The 20,125-nt window shown below is 39.1% G+C and overlaps 1 long non-coding RNA gene across 1 annotated transcript; it reads left to right on the top strand.

The window, feature by feature from the left end:
• Positions 1-18,371: 18,371 nt before the first annotated feature.
• On the top strand, positions 18,372-19,740 carry LOC147915863 (uncharacterized). The gene is made up of 3 exons (XR_015553750.1): positions 18,372-18,625; positions 18,719-18,804; positions 19,524-19,740. It is a non-coding gene; the product is annotated as an uncharacterized LOC147915863 (long non-coding RNA).
• Positions 19,741-20,125: the final 385 nt, after the last annotated feature.

Here is a 20,125-nt window from a genome sequence, read left to right as displayed (position 1 = left end):
ACGCATTGCTTAATGATTTCGTCTCTCTCTGGATTGTGAACAATCTAACAAGAACAATTCAAGAAACAAAAGGGCCTGAACACTGATGCATATGCGACTAGTCTAGTCATATGTTAAGAAAAATCTTTTTTTATAAATAGATTGCATGAAACAGTTAAGAGAGCCTGAGCTAAGATGTCTTGAAACTCCCAGTGTACTTTATACCAAGGCTAAAACCTTTTAAGTTTCCTTTACATAATTCCTAGACTGTACGTTTCCTCATCTACATCTCTGGAAGCCTTCGGACTGAAACGCTATCTGGCTACACGATACTGAGTAGTGCCATGTGGAAAATAACCTACTGAACCCTCCTCCACTGCAGAAGACAGAGACAGAGTAATGCAGGACAGGACTTGGAACCAATTAGTGATAGCACTGCCAGATACTGAAGAACACGCCGGGGAAGGAAGCTCCAGCCCCGACCCAGCTTAGTGGAGGGTTGGAGTATGGTGGGAGACATCCCCTCTTTCACTTCTAACTTTATTATTTTTGTTTGTTTACTGGATACAGACCCTAAATGCCCACATTTCTGTGTAGGAGGCAAATTGCAATAAAGCATGGTTGTGGCACACAATGGAGAAACCTACCATGTACTGAGAGATTTTCTTGTAAAATTGTCCCAGTACAAAGTGTGTACCATGTTCAAATATTCCATGCTGTGTCTGGTATAGAGCAAATGAGCTGTATGAGGCCTGGCCCCCAACTTCAGTTGGCTCATCTGCCTCTGAAGTATAGGCAGTGTCTTAAGGAGACTGCTGGTCAGTAGGCAGAAGAGAAAATGGCCCCCCTACCTGGAATGCTAGTAATCTGATCCTACACTGCGAACTTTCTATTTTCCTGAAATAACTGATTATGCTCTTGGCTGTTATGAGTGCTTCCATGCTTGTCAAGTTTCTATACACCCACACAACACACGCATAGGCCATTTCATGCAGCCTTTTATCTAAATTCTTGGCCCTTTCTATTCCAACTGTCCCTCCTACTATAAAAAATTCTAAAGCCAATTTCCCATTGCAGGTACCTGTTTCTTCTTCACCTTTCGCATGTGACTTACCTGCCTTAGGTCTTCCAAAAGGTAAACACATCGCTCCACTTGCATGTAGCTGCACGAGAGCAGGGATCTTTGTTATGCCCACCAATGTAACCCAAGTGCATGACAGATTGTAGATGTTCAATAAATACTTGTGACTTGTATCAGATCATTCACTACACATATTTTTTATTCTCATGACTATCTTCTCTTCGATACTGGAGAGTTTCATGCAACCAAGTTTTGATCTATCCTCACCACCTCACTCATTTTCAGCTTCTCCCTCTGGCCATACCTAACATCACCATAAGATGAAGATCCATCAAAACTCAGGGTCACTCATACACCTTTGCTCTATTAAGGATTGCTAGGCTAGATGGCTCTAACAGTAACTATATTTAAAGAGATTAACCCTTATACTTTTTCTATAAATATTTTTCAATGACAAAGAGATTTTTGAAACAAAGTAAATGGACCTTTATGACTGGGAGCATGTTAGCTGTCATCTAGTTCAAAACCTTTTTCCAGATGAAGAAATCAGGTATAGAGAGCTTTAGAAAATTATTGAAGGTCATATCACTACTAGTAATTATTAAATATATAACTGCCAATTAATTGATTCTAGAAATAGAGAAGCACCTCATCTTTTTTATATGTCTACAAATTCCAAAACATAATGATAACGTACCCTAAATTGACACAGGATCTCTTTATAATTTAGTCTAGGAATGCCAAGAAATAAAGGATTTATATTATCTTCCTGTTATGTGCTATAAGAATGTACGAGTTGAGTTCAGGGAAATTCAGCAAAAAACTCTCAGCTCTTGACATTCCAGCTCTGGCTTCCAAGGACTTCAGGCTAGTTCTCTTCCACTGGGGAGACAAATGGTTATTAAATCTCTGCAATTAAGTGTAACATGAGGATTTAAATGGACTCAAATTTTCAAAATTGTACCTTAATTTTTTAGCTTGGTATGAATTTGCCTCAGTTAAATAGCACCACGTTTAGCTAGCAGCAGGAAGAGGAAAACAGAGTTGAGGGTAATTAAATATATATTTAAAAATACTTTCTGTGCACTCTGTTTTATGTCAGGTTCTAAAAGAATATAAAGATGAACAAGTAAAACTCTCTGTTTGGGGAAGCTTAGAATTTATTAGCACAGATAAAGAACACCCACAACGACGATACGAGACAGAAAATTAAAAGGTATACCTTGAGCGGCTCTAATTTTATGGTGAGCTAAGAATAATTCTGGGCATATGGTAGCTCTGGGTAGAACAGAAGCTAAAAGAGGAGAGAGAAGAAGGAGTGTAAGCCTCATTCATTCCAAGGGCAAGAGCCAGAGGTTACTCACATCACTTTTGCTCATATTCTATCGGCAAGAACTTGGTCATAAGGCCACTCCTAGCTACAAGGGATACTGGAAAATACAGTCTCTAGCTGTCAGCCCATGTGCCTGGTTAAAACTCAAGGAGTAGAGTTTTAAGTTGGATTTTAATTAATGTTTTTTTCTCCATCTATTGAGGTGATCATATATATTTTTCTTTTAATGTGTTCTTACAGTGAATCGTATTAATAGATATCCTAGCTGGAGCAATTTTGCATACCTGAAATAAACCCAATGTGATAACAACATTATCTCTTATATACATTTCTAAATTTGGTTTGCTAATTATTTTAGAATTTTGCCTCTTTGCCGACGTTTTAATCAGTTAGAGAAATACTTTTTTCTCATTGACTGCAGTGGACTTTTATTTTTAACCTCTGGACTTCTGTTTTGCTTTTATATTCTCCAAATTGTCCAAATTCCCCTATGATTTTCCACTTAGAAAATCTGCACATAGTAGAGGGGTAACATGCTTCCCTAAATTGATCTGGGTTAATAGGTGTGGGGATCTGATGTGGAGAGAGAGAGCACCAGAGCCGGGGGACTCCAGAGGACACACCATAGTCTTTGATGAAAAAGTTTAAAGGTCGCAATCCACAAAGGAATAGAAGAGAAATGAATAAAAATGCCCATTTGGGACACTTAAGTTTTTAGGGCTGGCAAATCCCCCAGAGCAACTGCCTGGTCTAGCTTCTTATAGTTTCTGGCCTCCAAGAAATCCCCTTACTTCCCATCATTCAGCCATGCATTAGTGATGTTGGATCTTATTCAAAATCTTACTTAAATATATTATACATAGTTTTCATATGTGCTATATCACAAAGGGGTTTACTATAGATTTATTCCACTCTAATGCCAGAAAAAGACATTTCCCATTCACTCTTCAACTACAGTCAGGTTTTTTTCCATAGTGAACCTGATATTACTACCAAATCCATAAACAGGAGCTCTCCTCATCTCACTCAGCCTTATCTGGCACTGTTGACCATTCCCTCCCACGTTGAAACTCTTTCCACTCTTACCTTCCATGATACCACACTCTATGGCGTTTCTTCTACCTCATTTACTACTCTTTCCCCATTTCTTTTGCTGTCTCTTTTTTCTTAATGTCATTTCTAAATTTTGGAATGCCTCATAGTTGGTTCCTCAGATTTCTCCTGAGATTCTTTCCCTAGGAGATCTCATCCATTTTGATGTTAAGTACCATCTAAATTTAAACCTCCTGAACTCCAAGCCCATTTTAATTTGCCATGTAACCCTGAATGTTGGGTTCCAATTAAATGTAGCCTCAAAATGTGTTCTCCCTCCAGGATCTCTCTTCTCACTAAATTACTCCACCATGTACCCACCTGCTGAAGTGAAATGTATGTGAATAATTCTTCTTTCCTTTCTTTTCCTCATCTCTCATGTCTAATCCATCAGCAATTCATGTTACTTCTACTGTTAAAACATATCTTAAAATGTCCATTTACCTCTACATGTTCTGCCCACACCTATCCAAAGTATCTTAGTTTCCTTACCTGTACTGTTGAAAGGTCCTTTTGTATAGTCTCTCAGCTTTTCTTCTCTCCTCAATCTATTTCCCACAGACTAGCCAGAATGACCCTTTAAAAAGTTAATTCAGAGAGAAGTCAAGATGGCGGCGTAGGCAGACTCTGAACTCACCTCCTGCCGCAGACACAGCCAATTTACAACTACTCGTGGAAAAATTACCCCTGAGACAGAACTGAAAACTGGATAAGAGGAACTCCTGCAACAACGGACAATCCTAACTGAGTTAGAAGAGGCAGAAACTCCCTCCTGGAGAGGAAAAACGCCACCTTCACAAGCCGCAGTGCCTCACGGGCCCCCCGGGAGCAGCTCACAGGTACCCAGCCCTCCCTGGAGGCACGGGGCCCTGAGCTGGGGAGCGCCCCCACTGGGGGCATTTTGTGGACCCAGCACAATCGAGACGAGTGGCATAATATCTGACTTTGCCTGCTACTAAAACATTGGGGAGTACCCCCAGAAAAGCTGGTTCACAAAGAAATTAAAACTGGCTCTTAAAGGGCCCACACGCAAACTCACCTGTTTCAGAAAGCAACCTAAAATCACCAGAAAGAAAGGTGCACAGTGCTTTGGTGAAAACAGACTCACCTGATAGGCCCTGAGTGCATCTCAGTGAGAGGTGAGACCTCTCCAGGGACTAGGACATTGGCGGCGGCCATTGTTGTGGCTTGGTGTGGGCGTGCTGACACAGACACCATTGGAGTTCTCCCTGGGGCCTGCTAGCCCAGGTCTGCCCCACCCACTAGAGCACTGATTTAATCCAGCTCAGCCAGGGCAGGCAGCCCACCCTAGAGACTGGCCCCACCTAACAACAAGCCCTCAGGCAACTTGTGGGCCTGCATAGATTGGTGACTGGATTCTCTGCAGCCTGGTGACTGAGCCCACTTCAGTGGGGCAGGGCGTGCACAAGGAGTGGGTGGAGAGTGTAGGGCAGTGGTGGAGTGTGTAGGGCTCACGCCGTGGAGAGACTGGGTCTGCTTTTGGAGGTCAGGATGCGCACACGGGGCAGGACTGTGTTGACTGTGTGTGTGAACCTGTGGGTGGCAGGGCTTGTCAGCTGCAGAAGACTTGTGCTTCTCAAAGACCCACATAAGGGGTTAGCCCCACCTTCCGAAACCTGAAACAATTGGGTGCTCCCATGCCTGAGGCCAGCCCCACCCAGCTGCAATCCTCAGAGAGCTGACAAGAGACCTAAAGACTGGAGGCTTATAGCAATTGTAAGCCCTGAGCCTAACAACCTGCCACAGCAGGGGCCTACTCACATAAAAGAAATACTGCAACACAAATGTGGTATTAGATTTGCAGCCAACTGTGTTGGGGCTCCCCACACCTGATAAAGAGACTGAAGGGCCCACAACAACTACAAGCAGCTGAGCATTACAACAGCTGGCCAGGAGTATAACTTGGCCACCCTGGGCTCCTACAGGGAGAGCAAACAGGCCACAACAGAAGGACACACGTAGCCCACATAGGGGTCACCCCTGGAACATTGAGAACTGAGGGAAGCACACTGCAGGCCTCCGAAGGCATCACTTATATAAGGTCACCTATCCAAGAGCAGGAGACGTAGCTGACCTACCTAATACGTAGACACAAGCACAGGGAAAGAGGCAAAATGAGGAGGCAAAGGAATACATTCCAAGTAAGGGAACAGGAGAAAACCCCAGAAAAGGAACCAAGTGAAACAGAAATGAGCAACCTACCTGACAGAGAGTTCAAACTAAGAGTGTTAAGGATGCTCACTGATCTGGGGAAAAGAATAGATGAACTCAGTGAGAATGTCAACAAAGAAATGGAAGATATAAAAAAGAACCAATCAGAAATGAAGAATACAATACTGGAAATGAAAAATTCACTAGAGGGACTCAAAAGCAGAGTAGAAGATACAGAAGAATGGATCTGTGAGCTGCACGAAAGACTAGAAGAAATTACCCAAGCTGAACAGGTAAAAGAGAAAAGAATGAAAAAGAGTGAGGACAGTCTAAGGGACTTCTGGGACAACATCAAGCGCACTAACATCCATGTTATAGGTGTCCCAGAACGAGAAAAGCGAGACAAAGAGGCAGAGAATCTATTTCAAGAAATAATAGATGAAAACTTCCCTAACCTAAGGAAGGAAGCAGACATCCAGGTGAAGGAAGCACAGAGAGCCCCAAACAAGATAAACCCAAAGAGGCCCACACCAAGACACATCATAATCAAAATGTCCAGAAGTAAAGATAAAGAGAGAATCCTAAAAGCCGCAAGAGAAAGTCAAGTTACATACAAAGGAAACCCCATAAGGCTATCAGCTGACTTCTCAGCAGAAACCTTACAGGCTAGAAGAGAATGGCATGATATATTTAAAGTGCTAAAAGGAAAAAACTTACAGCCAACAATACTCTACCCAGCAAGGTTATCATTCAAAATGGAAGGAGAGATCAAAAATTTCCCAGACAAGCAAAAATTAAAGGAGTTTGTCACCAAGAAACCAGTGCTACAAGAAATGTTAAAGGGACTGATTTAAGGGGAAAAGAGAATACCACAAATAGGAAAAATTATCTATTCCCATGATAAGAGGGTAATTCATACAAATGCACAAAAAAGAGGTTAGATATGATATCAAAATCACAAAAGGAGGGAGGAGGGGAGTTAAAGAGTACAGCTTTCAGACAGAGGTCAAACTAAAGAGACCATCAATTCTGTATAGAAGGAGAAAGGAACAGAGAAGGACTACTAAAACCCTGAAAAAAAAAAGTTAAAAAATGGCAGTAAGTACATACTTATCAATAGCTACTTTACATGTCAATGGACTAAATGCTCCAATTAAAAGGCATAGGGTGGCTGATTGGATAAAACAACAAGACCCATATATATGCTGCATACACGAGACACACTTCAGATCTAAAGACACTCACAAACTGGAAGCGAAGGGATGGAAAAAGATACTCCACGCAAATGGCAATGAAAAGAAAGCTGGTGTAGCAGTACTCATACCAGACAAAATAGACTTTAAAACAAAAACTGAAAAAAGAGACAAAGAAGGGCATTACATAATGATCAAGGGAACAATCCAACAAGAGGATATAACCCTTGTAAATATCTATGCACCCAATGTAGGTGCACCTAAATATATAAAGCAATTATTAACAGACATAAAAAGAGAAATACACAGTAACACAATAATAGTAGGGGACTTTAACACTCCACTTACACCAACGGATAGATCATCCAAAAAGAAGATCAATAAGAAAACATTGGCCTTATATGACACACTAGAACAGATGGACCTAGTAGATATATACAGCGCATTCCATCCAAAAACCGAAGAATACACGTTCTTTTCAAATGCACATGGAGCATTCTCCAGGACTGATCACATGTTAGGCCACAAAACAAGTCTCTATAAATTTAAGAAGATTGAAATAATACCAAGCATCTTTTCTGACCACAATGGTATGAAACTAGAAATCAACTATAGGAAGAAAATCAGAAAAGCCACAAATACGTGGAGATTAAACAAAATGCTACTGAACAACAACTGGGTCAACGAAGAAATCAAAAAATACCTGGAGACAAATGAAAATGAAAATACGACATGCCAGAATTTATGGGATATAGCAAAAGCGGTTCTAAGAGGGAAGTTTATAGCAATACAGGCCTATCTCAACAAACAAGAAAAATCTCAAATAAACAAGCTAACAATGTACCTAAAGGAACTGGAAAAAGAAGAACAAACAAAGCCCAAAATCAGTAGAAGAAGGGAAATAATAAAAATCAGAGCAGAAATAAATGAAACAGAGACTTAAAAAACAACAGAAAAAATTAATAAAATCAAGAGCTGGTTCTTTGAAAAGATGAACAAAATTGACAAACCTTTAGCTAGACTCACCAAGAAAAAAAGAGAGAAGGCACAAATAAGTAAAATCAGAAATGAAAGAGGAGAAATTACAACAGACACCTCAGAAATACAAAAGATTATAAGAGAATACTATAAAAAGCTATATGCCAACCAATTCGACAATCTGGAAGAAATGGATAAATTCTTAGAATCATACAACCTTCCAAAACTGGATCAAGAAGAAGTAGAGAATTTGAATAGACCAATCACCAGTAAGGAGATCGAAACGGTAATCACAAACCTCCCCAAAAATAAAAGTCCAGGACCAGACGGCATCCCTGGTGAATTCTACCAAACATTCAAAGAAGACTTAATACTGGGACCGCCCCGTGGCTTAGCGGTTAAGTGTGCGCGCTCCGCTACTGGCAGCCTGGGTTCGGATCCCAGGCATGCACCGACGCGCTGCTTCTCCAGCCATGCTGAGGCCGCGTCCCACATACAGCAACTAGAAGGATGTGCAGCTATGACATACAACTATCTACTGGGGCTTTAGGGGTAAAAAAGGAGGATTGGCAATAGATGTTAGCTCAGAGCCAGTCTTCCTCAGCAAAAAGAGGAGGATTAGCATGGATGTTAGCTCAGGGCCAATCTTCCTCACAAAAAAAGGAAAAAGAAGACTTAATACCTATCCTTCTCAAACTCTTCCAAAAAATTGAGGAGGGGGGGAAGCTCCCTAACTCATTCTACAAAGCCGACATTACCCTGATATCAAAACCAGACAAGGACAACACGAAAAAAGAAAATTACAGGCCAATATCACTGATGAACATCGATGCAAAAATCCTCAACAAAATACTAGCAAATTGCATACAACAATACGTTAAAAAGATTATACACCATGATCAAGTGGGATTTATTCCAGGTATGCAGGGATGGTTCAACATTCGCAAATCAATCAACGTAATACACCACATTAATAAAATGAAGAATAAAAATCACATGATCATCTCAATAGATGCAGAGAAAGCATTTGACAAGATACAGCATCCATTTATGATAAAAACTCTGAATAAAATGGGGATGGAAGAAAGTACCTCAACATAATAAAGGCCATATATGCCAAACCCACAGCTAATATCGTCCTCAATGGTGAAAAATGAAACCGATCCCTCTAAGAACAGGAACCAGTCAAGGATGCCCACTGTCACCACTCCTATTTAACATAGTACTGGAAGTCCTAGCCAAAGAAATCAGGCAAGAGAAAGAAATAAAAGGGATCCAAATTGGAAAGGAAGAAGTGAAACTGTCACTATTTGCAGATGACATGATTTTATATATAGAAAACCCTAAAGAATCCACCAGAAAACTTTTAGAAGTAATAAATGAATATGGTAAAGTTGCAGGATACAAAATCAACATACAAAAATCAGTTGCATTTCTATACACTAACAATGAAGTAGCAGAAAGAGAAATTAAGAATACGATCCTATTTACAATTGCAACAAAAAGAATAAAACACCTAGGAATAAACTTAACCAAAGAGGTGAAAGAGCTGTACACTGAAAACTGTAAAACGTTGCTGAAAGAAATTGAAGACGACAAAGAAATGGAAAGATATTCCGTGCTCTTGGATTGGAAGAAATAACATAGTTAAGATGTCCATACTTCCTAGAGCAATCGATAGATTCAATGCAATCCCTATCAAAGTTCCAACAACATTTTTCACAGAAATAGAACAAAGAATCCTAAAATTTATATGGAACAACAAAAGACCCTGAATAGGTAAAGGAATCCTGAGAAAAAAGAACAAAGCTGGAGGTATCACACTCCCTGATTTCAAAATATACTACAAAGCTATAGTAACCAAAACAGCATGGTACTGGCACAAAAACAGACACACAGATCAGTGGAATAGAATCGAAAGCCCAGAAATAAATCCACACATCTATGGACAGCTAATCTTTGACAAAGAAGCCAAGAACATACAATGGAGAAAAGAAAGTCTCTTCAACAAATGGTGTTGGGAAAACTGGGTAGCCATATGCAAAAAAATGAAAGTAGATCCTTACCTTACACCATACACAAAAATTAACTCAAAATGGATTAAAGACTTGAATGTAAGACCTGAAACTATGAAACTTCTAGAAGAAAACATAGGCAGTACGCTCCTCGACATCATTCTTAGCAACATATTCTCAAGCACCATGTCTGACCGGGCAAGAGAAACAATAGAAAAAATAAACAAATGGGACTACATCAAACTAAAAAGCTTCTGCACAGCAAAGGAAACCATCAACAAAATGAAAAGACAACCTAACAATTGGGAGAAGATATTTGCAAACCTTACATCTGATAAGGGGTTAACCTCCAAAATATATAAAGAAATCATTTACCTCAACAACACAAAAACTAACAACCCAATTAAAAAATGGGCAAAAGACCTGAACAGACATTTCTCCAAAGAAGATATACAGATGGCCAACAGACACATGAAAAGATGTTCAAAATCATTAACTATCAGGGAAATGCAAATCAAAACTACAATGAGATATCACCTCACGCCCGTCAGAATGGCTATAATTAACAGCACAGGAAACAACATGTGTTGGAGAGGATGTGGAGAGAAGGGAACTCTCATACACTGCTGGTGGGAGTGCAAACTGGTGCAGCCACTTTGGAAAACAGTATGGAGATTCCTCAAAAAATCAAGGATAGAACTACCATACGATCCAGCTATTCCACTGTTGGGTATTTATCCAAAGAACTTGAAAACACCAATGCGTAAAGATACATGCACCCCTGTGTTCATTGCAGCGTTATTCACAATAGCCAAGACTTGGAAGCAACCTAAGTGCCCATCAAGGGACGAATGGATAAAGAAGATGTGGTATACATACACAGTGGAATACTACTCAGCCATAAGATACGATGAAATCCAGCCATTTGTGACAACATGGATGGACATTGAGGGTATTATGCAAAGTGAAATAAGTCAGAGGGAGAAGGTCAAATGCCGTATGATTTCCTTCATTAAGTAGTAGATAGTAACAACAATATACAAACACGTAGAGGCAGAGATTGGATTGGTGGTTACCAGAGGGGAAGGGGGGAGGGAGGAGGGTGAAAGGGATAATTCGGCATATGTGTGTGGTGATGGGTTGTAATTAGTATTTGGATGGTGAATATGATGTAATCTATGCAGAAATAGAAGTATAATGATGTACACCTGAAATTTATACAATGTTATAAACCAATGTTACTGCAATAAACAAAAAAATTAAAAAAAAAAAAAGTTAATTCATGTTAAATCAACTGCCCTGCTTAAAATCCTTCCAAGATTTTTGTTACCACTTGTAGTAAAATCCAGCATTGTAGCATGGTCAAAAAGGCTGTGCAAGTGAAGAAGGCCACATTCTCCAACCTCATGTCACGCCACCTCCTTGCTACACCAGCTGTGCTGGAATCCTCTTTGTTCCTTAGTCCAAGCCAAGCTTTTTACTACTGAGGGCCTTTGTAATTGCTATTTTCTCTTTCTCTGCCTTCTCCTTCTTTGAATGAATGGTTTGAATATATTATTCAAGTATCATCTAAATACCAACTCCTGAAAGAGTTTGATCCTGACCATTTTAGCTAAGTAGACCTCTGCAATTAAAATCTATCATGTCACCCTGTTAATTTGATTCTAAGCACTTATCAAATGCTGTCTTATTTAGGTACATGTTTATCTTTACCTAGTAGAATGTAATTCTCTTCAGACCGAGACTAACACTGTCTTGTGATTCACATATCTCCAGGGCCTAGAGCCATGCCTGGTGATTCTTATATCCAAGAAATACTTATTATAAATGAATAGGTGACTAAATTACAAAGTGGTATTAAACAACTATGAATTGTTGGGACAAATGGTTAATATAATTAACATTCGTGGTTGCCAGGATGATGCATAATTCTCCCTGATCTACTCTGAGTTTGTAGATAAATCTGTCTGTTCATATTCAGACAGGCAGTTTACAATACGATAATGTGGCTACTAACTTCTTAAAATTTTTATTATTTTCAAAAATATTTTTCTCTATTTGAATCTTTAGCAGACAAAGAAAACCTCTATAATATAATTTAGAAGGAAAATAAAATTAAAGATCTCCATAAAGAATATAAAAATAGCTAAGATTTTCCACTTTTATTTTGTTTATTCTTAAGCATTATATACTACTTCCATATTCCATCGCTCTCTTTTTCTTTCATGTTTTCCAGACACCTTAGTGTCTCTCTCACCTTTAAGTTAATACATTTTGGACAAGAAAATAAAGCTTTCACTTGTTTTTTTCCGTTAAATTTGAATGAACTACAGAATGGGGTTTGTGTTTGCAGTGGTTAGGAAATTTATACTCTTGGCAGCTGAGACCAAAAATCTAAAAGGAAAAAATGGGTGTGAGGGGCAGCAGTGGAAGCAGAAACACCTCTGAGCAGCATTACTTCTTCCCTTCCTTCCTTTTACACTGCCAAAAATCACGACTCAGGAGGGACAACCCAATGTCCAAGAAAGCTGGCCTTCTCCGTTCCTTTCACCGGGGCCAATGAGAATCCTGCTTAGACATGATGGCAAGGGTGGTGGAACTTTACTTTCATTCTTTATATCCTTTCCCCTCACCTTCACACATTCGCCCACATATTTACATAACTAGGAAATATTTCAGCAAAAATAGTTTTATAGCAATTCCAAATGAAGTGAAAAAAACCAGCATAGGTGGATTCTGTTTTTCCTTCATTTTTATAATATCGTGAATAGGAAATTTTCTTAGTATGAGGAGCACTGCATTCTAAGGGAAATTAAAGATTAAAATTAATGCCTCAACAACATAATTGAGGCTCTGTCGGTGAATTTCAAAGTGATTTGGGAAATATTGCCATTGCTGTGCAGTAAAGTGATGGAGAATGTTAAATAGGACTCCATCGAGGTTCACATAGTCCAATGTTACTGCTTTCTAAACAAATGAATCTCACTCCTCCTGAGTTTTATGGTTAGCTATTTGTCTTCTAAATCAAAGTTGTGTGTTCTTAGCACGACAAACTTTCTGGGACAACCTTGGCATTCCTACTTTCAGAATAAAGTTGAAAAGGAAACTGCTCCTCTTCTTTTCTTTTCTCCTGTCTGTCACAGCGTCCTCAAAGTTCCCTGAGTGGTTACCCTGCAACTCTAAAGCACCTCGTGAGAAAGAACCTGTCCAATTTGGGTAATACTAAGGGGTACTTCCGACAACAAAGCCACTTTAAATACTTGATGGAAAGTAAAGCTATGTCTACTTATGGTTAACTTTTCTAGCTTCTCCTGGAACTATTATCAGACAAGACGGAGGAACATCATCACTTCCTGGCTCACAAACAGATTTAATATTGGGGCCCTATTCCAAGGCATAAAAATGGTGGCAACTCATACGAGGATATTTGTGAGCCAATTTAAAATGTCTACTGTAAGTTTAGTAAATTTAATGAAACCAGTAATATCATAGACTAGTAAAGGCAAGGCTCCTGGCAGTCTTTTGTGACATGTGCAAATCACTTTCATATTTGGGAGTAATTATACTGAAGGGTCACTTTATAAATTAAGCTGTAATCACAGGAAGGGTTGAATAATGTTAAGCCTGCATGCCTCCTAGACTTTGCATTCTTCCTTATCCTCAAGTGGCACCACTTGACTCCCACATTGACACTTGTTTTTCCCTTAGACTCCAGAAATAATCGTGATTTGGGTTAGGAAATTAAAAGAATCTACAGAGACTAGATCAATACTCTAGCAGCAAACACTCTTCCTTTTTAGTCTGCCCCTGACAACAAGCCTTCTGTGTTCCAAAGAACTCCCCATCCTATCCCTCCGGTATGTAATTGATTTCCTGTATTATTCACAGAGCCAAATTCCCTGTTTAGTGCCATGTCTAGTGTCCAGTATTTCCGTCCTTCTGCTACGCTGTCCTACATTTGTTTGCCTGTACCACTCCTGGCACTGCTTCAAAGCACTGCCCTATTGCTGCTACCCAGCCACTTGCCTCAGCCATCCCTGAGCAGCCCTTCTTGCCTACCTTCTGCCTACCCAAGACTCTGAATTTTAGTTACTCTTCCAAATCTGGTACTTGTCAAGTTGAAAACAGTTATTTGGTGTTAGCCCTTGAAGCTGATTAATTTCACATCCATTACGGGTGTTGGTTGCATTCTCTGGATGCAGTGTTCTGCTTTTTAAGAAGACTTTTCTCCAACTACCAAGCAGCTGGATGTTTCCTGTGACAAGGGGGGTAGGTGCTAGTATCAGATTCTAGGTCTTGGCATCTGCCTCGTCTGTTAAAAGACACGAGACCTATCAGGTGACACTCAAGTTCCACCTCTGAAGACTAGCAAAAATGGAACCATTTTTGGAAATATATCTTTAATAATCCTGGGATAACGAGCAGGAGGATCCTGAGAGCAGAAACAGTTGCTCAAAAAAGAAGAGATCCAAACCCCTAGTCAGTGAGGTGGGCCTTGGTTTTACCACAACCCCTGTGGATAGATCTGCTTATTGCAGTTCTAAAAACAACTTGTAAAATAAAGGATGTAAAGCGTAGGAAGGGGAAATTGTAAAGTAATATAAAGTTTATATTTTTAAGTAATTAAAAATAATAAAAGAAGGAAAAGAATTCAATTTAACAAGATAATTAAAATAATTAAGTATCAAAGATAAAAGATTGAGTGTTTTAAATGCTAAGATAAAAAATTAATGACATTTACAATACAGAAAATAAAAGGCTAGACTCAATGGAATATAAATTTAAAAACATTAATATTAGAATGGCTATCATCAAGAAGACAATAGGTGCTAGCAAGGATGTGATGAAAAGGGAACCCTTATACACTGTTGGTGGCAATGTAAATTGTTCCAACCACTATGACAAACAATATGGAGGTTCCTCAAAAAATTAAAATAGATCTACCATATAATCTAACAATTCCACTTCTGGGTATATACCCAAATATATACCCAAAGAGAATGAAAATAGGATTTCAAAGAGATATATGCACTTCTATGTTTAGTGCAGCATTATTTACAATAGCCAAGATATGGAAACAACCTAAATGCCCATCAATAGATGAATGGATAAAGAAGAAGTGGTATATATATATATACAGTGGAATACTATTCAACCATGAGAGAGGAGGACGCTCTGCCATTTGTGACAACATGGATGGACCTTGAGCACATTATGCTAAGTGAGATAAGTCAGACAGAGAAAGACATATACCATATGATATCGCTTATATAGAGAATCTAAAAAAGCCAAATTCGTAAAAGCAGTGAGTAAAATGATGGTTACCAGGGGCTGGGGGAAAAGAGGAATAAGACAGATGTTGGTTAAGCATACACACTTGTAATGAGAAGTAAATAAGCCATAGAGATCTAATACACAGTATAGTGAATGTAGACCCCAATATTTTACTATAATCATCAAACTTGCAAAGAAACTAGAACTTTATTATTCCAATCACTAAAAAGAAAGGATAATTATGTAATGTGATAGAGGTGCTAAATATCACTACAATGGCAATCATATTAAAATATATACATGCATCAAGTTAAGGTTGTACACCTTAAATTTATACAATGTTATATGTGAAATATATTCAATAAAAATATCAAATTATACATATTGAATATAATTTTCTATATCTCTCTTTAATACATCAAAATGTTAAAATGAAGATTCTGGAGAGCCAAAAAAATAAATAAATAAGAGACAAAAGTGAGAGGGACAAAAAATAAATAGCTAAAACCGAGAAGTAGAAACAATCTGTTGCAACATTGTAGAAAGAAAGTGGCCACATTGGAATTAACGATCAATGATACACAGACCTATTCTATAGCAGATTTAAAGAATTTTTCAAAGGTAATTTTGAATATTCCAAAATTATTAACTGTTGACATTAAAAACTAATCCTCACATAAAATATGACTTCAATTCATACCATAATTTTCATCATTATAAAAAATGCTGCAATTAACATCTTAGAAAGATAACTTTCTGATCATTTCCTTGTAATTATTAGGTCAAATGGTGCAAATATTTAAACAGCTTGAAAATATATGACCAAATATATTTGCAGAAAGATTGTGTCAATTCACATTTTCACCAGAAGTATATAGAATGTTCATCTCATTGCATCCTTGCTGACATCAGGCAATATTATTATAAATTTGATTATTTCATTATTTGATTATTCATTAGTTTGATAGGTAAAGATAGTATCACATTGTACACGTCACGCACTAGGGCGTGTCATACCAATTGTCTGTAATTCTTCAAAACCTGGATAGCACAGCATTACAAACCTAACAAGCACCACCTCTCGAGGCACTTCACTCATCTTCACATACCTAACGAATCAAACTTATAAATGAAATAATTCAAAATCTCTGCAGTATTTCAAACACCTTACAAGAGACAAACCTTATACACAGCAACACAATGATAATAGGAAACTGTAGAGGCACAACTTTTATGAAAGTATCTCCGTATGGTAAATGCAAACAACTGGAAGCCTTTACATGTACCGTACTCCCATTAAACAGTAAAATCCCAATTTCATTAAAAAAAAAAAATCAATCAAAGATTCAAGAATCTTGACGCTAAAATATTACACTTTTTTTCTGGCCAAGCAATTAATTAAAAGAATCAAGGGAATCAGCTTGATCCTTTCAGGACTTAGCTCTGACTTTGTGAGGCCAGGTTTAGACTAGCTCTTAATCGAGGGAGAGGGTGGCCCTCCTCCTGAGGCATTGCCCTTCCCAGGTCTCAGCTAAATACTTGGGGTGTTCAGCAAAGTCTCTCCACTCTAGCTATTCAGAATTCCTCAGTCAGCACTGTACAACCTCAGCACGGTGCAACCTCCAGAATCAGCTTCCTAGTAACTATTCTCTGAGAGGTATCCTGGGGTCTTGCACTGTCTGTGTATGCAAAACTGAGTCAAACTAAACCAAACTCAAAACTTAGCCAAAGACTTAAGGCGTCTCCTATGCTGATTTTTGGAATTTCTGTCTCTGAGCAGCTCCCTACTCTCTGGTACCCTGCAAAGTCCCACCCATGACTCCTCAGCTCAGGGAGACAGTTGTGCTCTTCGGAGGCTCCATCTCCCTGAACCACAGTCCAGAAGGTGACTTCAGTCCGAAAGCTGAGTGATTATAAGGTCACCATGCATGTTTGCCTTTTCTCAGGGAACTTAGTCTCAAGCAGCCTGTGGTTCAATGTTTGAAAAATAGTTACTTTTCAAAATTTTGTCCAGTTCTATATTTGTGAACAGCATGAGGGTAAGTCTGCTACCAGTTACTCTGTCATTCCCCCTACACAGGACGCTAAATTTTCTCTTTCCTGTACTCTGAAGTTTGTGTTAGATGTATGCTAGACCTTCTCACTCTATTCTTTGAGTCTTTTAACCTCTTTTCATAAATTTCATATCTTTCTCTCTGTGCTGGATTCCAGATATCTTTTGACTTCTCTCCAACTGAATCTAACATGCTGAGAAACACATTGATTAGGTTTTTATAATTTATTGTATTTTCAATATGGAGAAATTCATTTCATACCTGCTTAGTTACTGTATAGTTTCTTGCTCCAGATATTTCTCATCTCATTTTTTTTATTAAACATAGCAAACAAATATAATCTCTGATAATTTCACACTAAAATCTTTGTAGATCTCTTTCCACATCTTTTGTTTATGCTGGTTCTCACTCATGGTGTTTTTGTTGCTTTTATGCTTGGGTATTTTTTTCCTCTAAGCTATTTATTATCCTAGGAATATTATTTGTTTTCATTCTTACAAGCATTTAACAAATATTTATTTAGCACTCACTATGTGACAGGTAGTTTATTGGGATACAGCATGAACAAAACAGACATAAGTCCCACTGTTCAGGGAGCTCATATTCCAGTGAGAGAAGATTCAATAAATAAATTTCGCACCATACACACATGCACATGTCGATGCTCACAGTTAATTTTTTAATTAGATCATTCTGTGTGTTAATGGAAAAAAATAATTAATTCAGGAAAAAAAGTAACTGAAATGATTGAACAGGATAGGATGGCCAGGGACAGCCTCATTGAAGCATGTGCAGTAAATGGCCTTGTGTATTTCTGGAGGAATAGCACTCCAGACAAGTGAGTAGGGACAACAAACGCAACCACCCTGAGGCTAGAGCATGCCTGAGTGTTCAAGAAACAGAAAGGAACAGTACGGCTGGAGGACTGGGTATTTTAGCTGGAATGAGATAAGCATTCAGGTCCATACAGATAATTTGTGAATAAAGAGCCACTGGCAATGGAACAAAACAGTATTATAAACTGGCCTGAAAACATACCCTTTCTTCTCTCACTGCGGGTCAAGGAGCTTAATCCCAATGAGAGACCTCTGGGAGACCGAGTAAAACTGAGGCTAGGGAGCTGGGATAGTTATATAATAATCCCTGCCAGTCATTGGTTGAGGGCTCCTCCCAGAGGGCATTAACTCCCAGCACCTCCCACCAGCCTCACGTGGACAGCTTTGTTCCATTGGCAAGAAAAAGCCCTCGGACAAAGAAATACAGTTGCTGGCATGCGGAGTTGGGCCCAGACGCCCTGAAAGGGTAAACCAGAGCGGCTGTGGGCAGGGTGCTGACAGCACCGGCTACTCGGAACACGCAGGAGAGTAGCAGGAAATGAGGGCGGAGGAGCGAAGGGGCAAAAGTTTGGGGCTATGGAGGTCATTACAAAGACAATCGCTTTTCCTCTGGGTGAGGTAAGAATCATTTAAAGTGTTTTGAGCATAGGAATTACATGACTTACATTTTAACAGGCTCGCTCTGACTGCTGTATTGGAAATAATTTCTAGGGAGAGAAGGACAGAAGCAAGGACACCACTGAGAGGAAGATTGCAATGTTCCAGCAGAGAGATGATGCGCACACAGTATTTGAAAGGTAAATAGGATTTGCTAACAGACTGTATGGGGGGGTGTGAGAAACAGAATTGTCAAGAATGATGCCAAGATTTTTGGCCTGAGTAACTGGAAAAATAAAAGAACCATTGAGTGAGATGAGGGAGACTGCAGGAGAAGCTAAGATGAAGGGAGATCCTCCAAGGAGAATTTGTGACTGCTTCTGGCAGACCCCCAGTTCAAGACCATTTAAACCAAGTTCCTGGCTGGAAGGTTTTGCAGCACCCAGGTGATGTGGATTCGTGTTGCAGGTCTACACTGGCCCAGCTTGGGCTCTAGGTTACATCCTTCCGTGGAGCTTTGTTTTCCACTTTCTGCTCTTACCAATGCCAAAGCAACTTTCCTGTGGTCCCCCGGGGGTAGGGGAGAGCAGTATCACTTCTGCTTCACCCTCACCTTGAGGGTGTAGCACCTGGGGTCCCCCCTTTATGTAGAACCCCAATTTGGAAAGATCTGAGACTGAATTCTGTCTCCAGAACTCTGTAAATCCTACAAGGTCATTCAAGCTCAGATTCTCCAAGTTTGTCAAAAACCCTCAGAACAAAGCAGGTTCAGTGCCTGCGTTTAGGTCTCTGGATTCCACTTTTATTTAGATTTTAATCAAGTGGTTCTTTATTATCTTATTAGCTCTTTCATGCTTTTAAGAAGAGTTTTTAAAACATTTATCCAGAATTTCTAATTGTTTCCATTTGTTTTCTGCAGGAAAACAACCTTCCAAATTTCCAGACCCATCTTCTGTTTAAATGTGTCATTCATCTTTAAGTAATTGATACAGTATTCCTTTACTCTTTCACTTAATGAAAAATAACTATTTCTGGAGATGCTTGCAGATCTTACGGTCTATGATCTGAGCATTCTCCCTGTTGCAATAGTCTCCCCCCTCTTACTGCAAAAATCCTTTTGAATAAAATCTCTCCTTACCTAAGAAATTCATTCATTCATTCATTCATTAAATATTTTCAAATCTATTCTGAATGATGACAAGCCTAGGCCAAAACAACATCGCAGAGAAAACTCAAGAGGCCCTAAGGCCCCAGGTAACACCATTTACACATAGGATTCCCATGCAAGGCATTGAGAGGCTGGATAGGAGAGTAGGGAAGAGCTCAGATTCTGAAACAGAGATTATGGATTCAAATTCTCACTCTACCATTTCTTTCCGCGTAATCTTGGGAAAGTTAGTTAACTTCTTTAAATCTCATTTTCCTCATACATAAAATAAGGTTGTGAGAAACAAATAAGGAATGTAAATGACCAAACATCGTGCCTGGTACAGAGTAAGTACTCAAGCCATGTCAGCCACT

The sequence above is a fragment of the Ceratotherium simum genome, chromosome 12 (genome assembly GCF_057802395.1).
Source record: "Ceratotherium simum simum isolate JZ-2026a chromosome 12, ASM5780239v1, whole genome shotgun sequence".
NCBI lineage: Eukaryota > Metazoa > Chordata > Mammalia > Perissodactyla > Rhinocerotidae > Ceratotherium > Ceratotherium simum.
This window is presented reverse-complemented; position numbering and strand designations above follow the sequence as displayed.